Raw genomic sequence first — 9842 nt, forward strand, 5'->3', positions numbered from 1 at the left:
TGCCACTGCACTCCAGCCTGGGAGATAGAGCGAGACTTCATCTCAAAAAAAAAAAAAAAGGGAAAGAGGAGAATGTAACGAGGAACGACCCCTGCCCTCACGTACTCGTGGGCCAGCTTAAAGAGCTGCCAGTTTGTGGCCAGTCCTGCTCCTGTGGAATCGCACTCTCCCCGTCTCCTGGAGCCATTTTGAAGTGGGTTCAGACATATCCCATTTTATTCTAAACCTTCAGCTGGAATAGTCAAAAGAAGTCACGAAAAAATAATTACCCTTTCTCAACTAAAAAACTGGCAGTGCTGCTTAATAATATATCCAATCTGTTCAAATTCATCTATTATCCCATAAAGGGTTTTTAACGTTTGCTGGCTGAATTAGGGACAAAATAAAGCTCATACATTGCAATTGTATGTTATTTCTTAATTCTGATTCAATCTGATTATTTCCCTACTTACTCCTTTTATTTATTTGTTTTTTTGGTGGGGCGGGGGGGCAAGGTCTCACCGTGTTGCCCAGGCTGGAGTGCAGTGGTGCCATCATAGCTCACTGTGGCCTCAAGCAATCCCTGCCTCAGCTTCCCAAAGTGCGGATTACAGGCCTGAGACACCATGCCAGGATGATCCGTTTTTTCCCCTTGGTGATATATTTGTTGAAGAAACTGAAAATAGGCTGGGCGCGGTGGCTCAAGCCTGTCATCCCAGCACTTTGAGAGGCCAAGGCGGGCGGATCACAAGGTCAGGAGTTCAAGACCAGCCTGGCCAATATGGTGAAACCCCATCTCTACTAAAAATACAAAAAATTAGCTGGGCGTGCTGGCACGCACCTGTAGTCTTAGCTACTCAGGAGACTGAGGCAGGAGAATCGCTTAAACCCGGGAGACAGAGGTTGCAGTGAACCGGGATCACGCCACTGCACTCCAGCCTGGGCAACACGGCAAGGCTCTGCCTCAAAAAAAAACAAAAACAAAAAGAAAGAAAAAGAAAATGGATGAAATCAGTGTGAATGTGTCAGAATAACAGAGCCAAAGACAGGATCTTGAGGAACATCAAAAGACCAGGACTCTGCCTTGAAAGAAGTTACAGTGCTTAGACATCCTTTCTTGGAAAGACACTGAAGTGGTGCATCAAGCTGAAGAAGTGTGGCCTATTGGAAACAGTACCATAAAGAGACCCGAATCTAGTCCTGTCACCTACTAACCAGCTCTTTAAGTCATATTTCTTTTTTGGGTCTTGGTTTCCTCCTGTGGAATAAGGAGTTTGAAGCACAGACCCTTTTTTATTTATTTTGAGACAGAGTCTCACTCTGTCCCCCAAGCTGGAGGGCAGTGGCACGATCTTGGCTCACTACAACCTCCGCCTCCCAGGTTCAAGTGATTCTCCTGCCTCAGCCTCCCAAGTAGCTGGGATTACTGGTGTGCACCATCATGCCTGGCTTTTTTTTATTTTTTATTTTTTGAGATGGAGTCTCGCTCTGTTGCCCAGGCTGGAATGCAGTGGCGCAATCTTAGCTCACTGCAAGCTCCACCTCCTGGGTTCATGCCATTCTCCTGCCTCAGCCTCCCGAGTAGCTGGGACTACGGGTGCCCGCCACCACACCCGGCTAATTTTTTTGTAGTTTTTAGTAGAGACGGGGTTTCACCTTGTTAGCCAGGATGGTCTTGATCTCCTGACCTCGTGATCCGCCCACCTCAGCCTCCCAAAGTGCTGGGATTACAGGTGTGAGCCACCGCACCCAGCCTAATTTTTGTATTTTTAATAGAGACAGGGTTTCACCATGTTGGCCAGGCTGGTCTCTAACTCTTGACCTCAGGTGATCTGCCCACCTCTGCCTCCCAAAGTGCTGGGATTCCAGACGTGAGCCACCATGCCTGGCTGGTCCTTTTTAATTCTATGATTTTTCTGAGGCATTCAAACAAGTCTAAAGGTGCTCATTTAACTATTTGGCGATAATCATTGAGCATTTATGGCAGGGGCCAGGGATATACTGTCAAAAATATATATGTATTATATACTTCCCTTCTGGAGCATATAATGGTGAGAATCACCAAGAACTGATAAGAGTTCAGTAAATGGAGAGGAAGAGGCAGAGAAACGGCATGAGCAGAAGGATGGGTAGAAAGTGCTAGATGTATTTTAGGGTAGAGTGTCTAAATTCGCCTAGCTGGGGCAAGGGTCTGTGTAGAGGAAGAAAGAGGTAAGTGCAAATCTATCATGTGCGCAACATTTCATCCATGCTATTTTATTACTATCTTTTTATTTTTTATTTTTTGAGACAGGGTCTCACTCTGTCACCCAGGCTGGAGTGCAGTGACATGATCATAGCTCACTGCAACCTTGAACTCCTGGGCTCAAGCAATCCTCCTGCCTTAGCTTCTGCACCCTGTCTCTGAGCCATTGCACCTGGTTCCGTGTTACTTTAATTGATACAGCTACTACTTAAGAGATAGTGAGATAGTATCCCCATTTTTCATACTTATTTGTTTTTCTTTTATGAACAAGCTACAGTTGTCCATAGGTATCCTCATTTTTCAGATGAAGAAACTGAATCTCAGCCGGGCGTGTTGGCTCACACCTGTAATTCCAGCACTTTGGGAGGCTGAGGTGGAAGGATCACTTGATCTCAGGAGTTTGAGACCAGCCTGGGCAACATAACAAAACCCCATCTCTACAAAAAATACAAAAATTAGCCAGGCGTGGTGGTGCACACTTGTGGTCCCAGCTACTCAGGAGGCTGAGGTGGGAGGATTGCTTGAGCCCACGGGGGCAGAGGCTGTAGTGAGCCAAGACTGCATGACTGCACTCCAGCCTGGGTGACAGAGTGAGATCCTGTCACAAAAAAAAAAAGAAAAAAGAAAAGAAATTGAATCTCAGATTAAGAAATTTGCCTAAGGTTTCCCATCAAACTAAGTGGCAGAACAAGAATGTGAAGGCAAACAAAACGCAAAAGGAATTTAAAGCCAGATTTTTAAGCCTCCACATTTTTTGTTTTGTTTTGTCATACCATCATGAGTATTGCATACGATCCAAATATTACCACTTGTTTTATATATATGCATGTATTACCGATACCTCTCTTTTTTATCTGCAGGAAATGGACAGGCTACTAGCATGGTCCCACTGCCAGGTGGGAGATTCCTGATGGGAACAAATTCTCCAGATGGCAGAGATGGTGAAGGCCCTGTGTGGGAGGCGACAGTGAAACCCTATGCTATCGACACATTTCCTGTCACCAACAAAGATTTCAGGTACATCAGATGTTCTTCCAGGAGGAATGAAGGCCCTCTCTAATCTCATTCTTTTTTCCTTTCTTTTTTGTAGACTGAGTCTCACTCTGTCACCCAGGCGCTGGAGTGCAGTGGCGCAATTTCGCTCACTGCAACCTCCGCCTCCCAGGTTCAAGCGACTCTCTTGCCTCAGCCTCCCAAGTAACTGGGATTAGAGGTGCCCACCACCACACCCACCTAATTTTTGTATTTTTAGTAGAGACGGGGTTTCACCATATTGGCCAGGCTAGTCTCAAACTCCTGACCTTGTGATCCACTTGCCTCGGCCTCCCAAAGTGTTGGGGTTACAGGTGTGATCTGCTTGCCTCGGCCTCCCAAAGTGTTGGGGTTACAGGTGTGAGCCACTGCGCCTGGCCTAATTCTTAATATTTAAAGGGAAACTAACTTTTTCACTGTCACGTGTCATCTTTGCAGTGTACTATGGGATAAGTGTTATCTACGTTATTCAGATGAAGAATCTGAAATCCAAACAAGTTTGACTGACTCTGTCAGTCAGTGGATGAGCTTGGCCTGGAACTGAAATCCCTGGGCTCTTGAGCCAGTCTGTGCATTTTCCATTACACTGGGCATAGCACTGAGAAATATAAGCAAATGCCAGTCACTCAACAGAACCCTCTTCTACATGCGGAAAGGGATTGGGAGAAGGGACATCATAGTAGAGAGTCCCTTAAATTCCCCTTATAGGCCAGGTGTAGTGGCTCACACCTGCAACGTGAGCTTCCTTTAGGAACCCGAGGCAGGATTGCTTGAGCTCAGGAGTCTAAGACCAGCCTGGCAACATAGGGAGACCCTATCTCTGCTAAAATAAATAAGTATATAAATATACATATTATATATATAAATGTATATATAACAATCCATCTTACCCTGACAATCTGCCTGCTGAAACTTACTAAACCATACCAAACTATATGAATTTATTTTTATTATTATTATTATTTTTTGAGACAGGGTCTGGCTCGTCACCCAGGCTGAAGTTCAGTGGTATGATCTCAGCTCAATACAGCCTCTGCCTCCCGGGCTCAAACCATCCTCCCATCTCAGCCTCCTGAGTAGCTCGGACTACAGGTGTGCACTATAATGCCCAGGTTATTTTGTGCTTTTGATAGAGACAGGGTTTTGCCCTGTTGCCCAGGCTAGTCTCGAACTCCTGGGCTCAAGCAATCCTTCTGCCTTGGCCTCCCAAAGTGCTGGGATTATAGGTGTGACCCACTATGCCTGGCCTTGAAAATCCATTTTATTTCATTTTTTAAAATTTATTTATTTTTTTGAGACGGAGTCTCACTGTCACCCCGGCTGAAGTGCAGTGGCACGGTCTTGGCTCATTGCAAACTATGCCTCCCGGGTTCACGCCATTCTCCTGCCTCAGCCTTCCCAGTAGCTGGGACTACAGGCGCGCCATCACGCCCGGGTAATTTTTTTTTTTTTTTTTTTTTTTTTTTTTTGTATTTTCAGTAGAGACGGGGTTTCAGCGTGTTAGCCAGGATGGTCTCGATCTCCTGACCTCGTGAACCGCCCGCCTCGGCCTCCCAAAGTGCTGGGATTACAGGCGTGAGCCACCATGCCCAGCCGAAAATCCATTTTATTTATTTACTTATTTAGGTGTGACCCACCATGCCTCGCCTTGAAAATCTTATTTATTTATTTAGAGACGTTGTTTTGCTCTTGTTGCCCAGGCTGGAGTGCAATGGCGCGATCTCGGCTCACTGCAACCTCCACCTCCCGGGTTCAAGCAATTCTCTGCCTCAGCCTCCCGAGTAGCTGGGATTACAGGCGCCCGCCACCACGCCCAGCTAATTTTTGTATTTTTAGTACAGACGGGGTTTCACCATGCTGGCCAGGCTGGTCTTCAACTCCTGACCTGGTGATCCACCCACTCGGCCTCCTAAAGTGCTGGGATTACAGGTGTGAGCCACCGCACCCGGCCAGTCCCTTATATAAATTTTTAAAAAGATGTTTTCTTCGTTTCCTAGCCCCTTCTACCCACCTACAAAGTTCCAAAGGCTTTAATGCTATTGCAACGGCAGTCAGAGGTCAAGCTGGTGGGGGTGCGGTGCAGCTCCCTAACGCGGGGCAGCCTCAAAGGGGGCCGACCCTGCCCAGCACGAATGGCACCGGGCGGTGGGGGACGCTCCCGAGGTCCCCGGAACATGGCTGGGGGAAGTGTTGGGGGGTGCACATACCCAGGCTCAGCTGAGGCGAGTGCGCGGCCACGGCTGCAGCTGGCGCTGGCTGGTACTTGCGCCGGCCATTGAGGAGCTTCTGGGCGACCCTGCGCTCGTGCCTACCAGGCGCCAGCCAGTAGGTGCGCAGCGCCTGCTCGAGCAGCGTCAGGCCTTTGCTGCGCGGACCCCGCAGGCCGGGAAGTCACGCAGGTGGTAGTAGTCCAGGTGGTCGTAAACTCCTCCTCATAGCTTATGGGTGGCGCCGGCTGGGCTGAAGACTGCGGACAGGACATCCCGCCCGGCCGCCTGTGGTCACCCTCCCGCGCAGGCGCGCTCCTGGAAGACCCAGCACCTGGAGTTCCGATTGGCTCTGCGTGAGGGGCGGGCCTTTGCGACATCTTGGGGGGCGCCTTCGGTGACGTCACAGGGGCGGGCCTTCTGCCACGTCACAAGGGCTCTACAGTGCCTGGAGCTGGGCAGTCTTCTCAGAGTGGAGCCTGGTAACCGCGACCTCCCCGCCAGTTCCTGTGTGTTGCTGGCTGGAAAGGGGTAGTTGACAAACTCCCACCCAGCACAGTATTTATGTCGGTCAAAAATGGAAAACTATGTGTCCGGGCACGGCCCAGGAAGGAGGATTCCTTCAGGCCAAGAGCAGCCTAGCAATATGGCGCAACCCCACCTCTGTAGTCCAACCTCAGCCTCCCAGCTACTTGAACCCCAAGATTCAAGGCTCCAATGAGCTGTGATCTCACCACAGCACTCCTGCCTGCGAGACTGAGGTAAACCCTGTATAAAAAAAGAAAAAAGAAAACTATCCAAGTGTACAACCGGGAGGGACTGCTTAAAGAACACATGAGGCTCCCTGGGCCGTGCTATCCCGGCACTTTGGGAGGCCGAGGCAGGAGGATGGCTTGGGTTCAGGAGTTCGAGATGCGCCTGGGCAACATGACGCAACCCCGTCTCTACGAAAGATACAAAGATTAGCCAGGCGCAGTGCACGCTTGGCCTAATTTTTGTATCTTTCGTAGAGATGGGGGGGGTCTTGCTATGTTGCCCGGGCCGGTCTCGAACTCCTGGGTTCAAGCGATCTTCTCACCTTGGCCTTTAGAGTTGTTGGGATTACAGGCGTGAGCCACCGCACCCTCCTGGGCTAGGCTATTTAATAACATAAGAAAGTGCGGTGGCTCACGCCTGTAATCCCAACACTTTGGGAGGCCGAGGCGGGTGGATCACCTGAGGTCAGGAGTTTGAGACCATCCTTGCCAATTTGGTGAAACCCAGTCTCTACAAAAAAATACAAAAATTAGGCTGGGCGCGGTGGCTCACACCTGTAATCTCAGCACTTTGGGAAGCTGAGGCGGGCCGATCACCTGAGGTTGGGAGTTCAAGACCAGCCTGACCAACATGGAGAAACCCCATCTCTACTAAAAATACAAAATTAGCCGGGCGTGGTGGTGCATGCCTGTAGTCCCAGCTACTCAGGAGGCTAAGACAGGAGAGTCTCTTGAACCCAGGAGGCGGAGGTTGCAGTGAGCCGAGAAGCATCACTGCACCCCAGTCTGGGCGACAGAGCAAGACTCCAGAGCTTGAGACCAGCCTGGGCCATGTAGTGAAACCCTGTTTATGAAAAACAAACAAGAAAAGCCAGGTGTACCTGTGTCCACCTGTGGCCCCGCTACTTAAGAGGCTGAGGCAGGAGGATAACTTGAGGCCAGGAGCTGAAGGCTGCAGTGAGCTATGGTCATCCCACTGCTCTCCATCCTGAGCAATAGAATGAAACCTTGTCTCTAGATAGCTAGCTAGCTAGGTAATTGATACGTAGTTTTCTATCGGAAATCTTTTTCCTAGACTTGAACATGTTTTTCTAAAGTAGCATTCAACACATCAGCATTTTACAGTGTTATTAGTTGTTAATATGATTATGTTTTTCTGAAATACAGTATTCTTTACAAAAGCAGTTTTGTCTTTCAAAGCACATACATAGGTCCTCCAGTGAATTTGTCTGATGTTGGCGACCTTCGCTTTCTGGTGACTGAGTCAACAGTATCTGTTTCATAAATAATGTAGCCCTATTTTTTTTGAGACAGGGTCTTGCTCTGTTACCTGGGCTGGAGTGCAGTGGCATGATCTCTGCTCACCATAACTACCGCCTCCTCGGTTCAAGCGATTCTCCTGCCTCAGCTTCCTGAATAACTGGCATTACAGGCGCCACCATATCTGGCTAATATCTTTTTGTTTTTGTTTTTGAGACGGAGTTCGCTCTTGTTGCCCAGGCTAGAGTGCAATGTCGCCATCTCGGCTTACTGCAACCTCCACCTCCCGGGTTCAAGCGATTCTCCTGCCTCAGCCTCCCGAGTAGCTGGGATTACAGGCATGCGCCACCACGCCTGGCTAACTTTGTATTTTTAGTAGAGACAGGGTTTCTCCATGTTGGTCAGGCTGGTCTTGAACTCCCTACCTCAGGTGATCCGGCCACCTCAGCTTCCCAAAGTGACAGGTGTGAGCCACTGCGCCCAGCCTAATTTTTGTATTTTTAATAGAGATGGGGTTTCACCATGTTGGCCAGGATGGTCTTGAATTCCTGACCTCAAGTGATCTGCCTGCCTTGGCCTCCTAAAGTGTTGGAATTACAGGCATAAGCCAACATGCCCGGCCAACCCTATTTCTTTAAGCATATACATTTTGCACTTGTTAAAAGTATTTGAACATAAAATTATCCAGCTTCCCTTGTTTATGTATGTTTGAATTTTGTATAAGCTTAAATATTTTTTCCAATCTAAACTTTATTATATTCCCTTTCTTCTATATTTGTATAACTTTAGGTGGCTGTCTTTGTTGAAAGTTTTTTCTGAAAAGCCTTAAAACAATATAGTTATTGGCAGCAATTTCAGAGTTATTTGAGGGCAAGGGGAGATTTATAATGATGATTCAAATGAAGCAAACTAAAAAGTAATGAAGCAAGACAGAGGATAAAGCAGTATTCACTTGAGCACATCCCAAAAGAATAAAATTTCAAATGTAACTAGAAAAATGTATGCTGAAGATCGTAGTACAGGAATAATTATTAATATTCAAAATAGCTTTAAAGCCGCTCACCTTTTGAATGTTGGGAATTTACCAGGAGGTGGCTGTAACCTAGAATTGTTCCTTCAGTAATGACCATTTTCTTTTTCAACATGATGATGATTCTCCACCTTCTAAGAGACCAAAGACCAACAAACTACCACAGCCACCAGTTCCGGAACCTGCCAATGATGGGCAACGGAAAGTGAGGGAGTTCAACTCTGGTAAGTTCTCAGTGAAATCCGCAACCTTTTCCCTCATCTTCTGGACTCTCAATGTGGCTGATGAAAGTTACAACATGCTCATCTGCAGGGGGATATGCTTTAGCATGTATTACTATGTTATAATCTCACCTTTGTAAAGCCAGGAGCTTTTTGAAAGTCACATTATAGACATTGTTTTGTTTTTGTTTTTGAGACATGGTTTGAATTTACCAAAGCATAGGACATTGTTTCATCTCATATTAATTAGTTGGCTCAAAATTAGTGCTAATGACTTAGTAATTCAATGGTTTCTCTTAGCTTTAAAACCTTCTTTATTTCAGAACTATTTCACCTGTTGGTTTTCGTTTTTGCTGTGTGTCACTGCCTGCCAGCTGCTATTGTGTTAACTCCCAGTGGATCATGTGTCCTGTGAAGGGACTGAATGAGATATTAATGGCAAATTATGTTGATGATTCATATTTTGAATATAAATAGATCATTAAGCTTGTATACATTTTGAAAATAGTATGTTAATATTCTGTTGTGTCATAGTCACAATGATTGGCTACATATTGAATTTATATGTACATTAAGTTGTTGTATGCTTATGTTCTTTAACATTCTAACTTGCAACTGTATATCTGTTAAGTCTTTTTTTTTTTTTTCCGAGAAGATCAGACTCTGATTTATCGAGGCATCTGTTTGATGCCAAGTTAAGTGGCCCAGGCTCTGTGTAGGGGGTGAGGTTAACGCAGGAAGAAAGATGGTGAGGGGCAAGGGTGCAAGGATTATGTTGGAATGAGGCTCCCCAAGTTTCCCTGGCCCTGGCTGATTGTGCTACCGGCCTGAACATCTGATGAGCTTGCAAGGGTGACTCCGAGAGGTGGGTGGTCCAGGGGCTAGGGCAGGGACTTTGGAGTCATGCTGTTGGCTTTGAATCCAGACTCCTACACTTGGTAGCTGTGACCTTTCCATGCCTCAGTGACCTGCAGAACTGAGCTCTGTCTGAGCCAGGTCCCATCCAGGCACTGCAGATCCATCCAGAGTTAAACCACCCCAGGTTGCTCACTATCTGCTGCCTTCTCAAGCAGATCCTTGTCTCCTTGGAGGCCTTCACAATCCAGTGGAGGA

At 47.2% G+C, this 9842-nt stretch overlaps 1 pseudogene; it reads right to left on the minus strand.

Annotated features, from left to right (window-relative positions):
• Positions 1-1422: 1422 nt before the first annotated feature.
• Positions 1423-6068, minus strand: LOC129398223 (nuclear protein 2-like; annotated as a pseudogene).
• Positions 6069-9842: the final 3774 nt, after the last annotated feature.

Source organism: Pan paniscus, chromosome 6 (genome assembly GCF_029289425.2).
Source record: "Pan paniscus chromosome 6, NHGRI_mPanPan1-v2.0_pri, whole genome shotgun sequence".
NCBI lineage: Eukaryota > Metazoa > Chordata > Mammalia > Primates > Hominidae > Pan > Pan paniscus.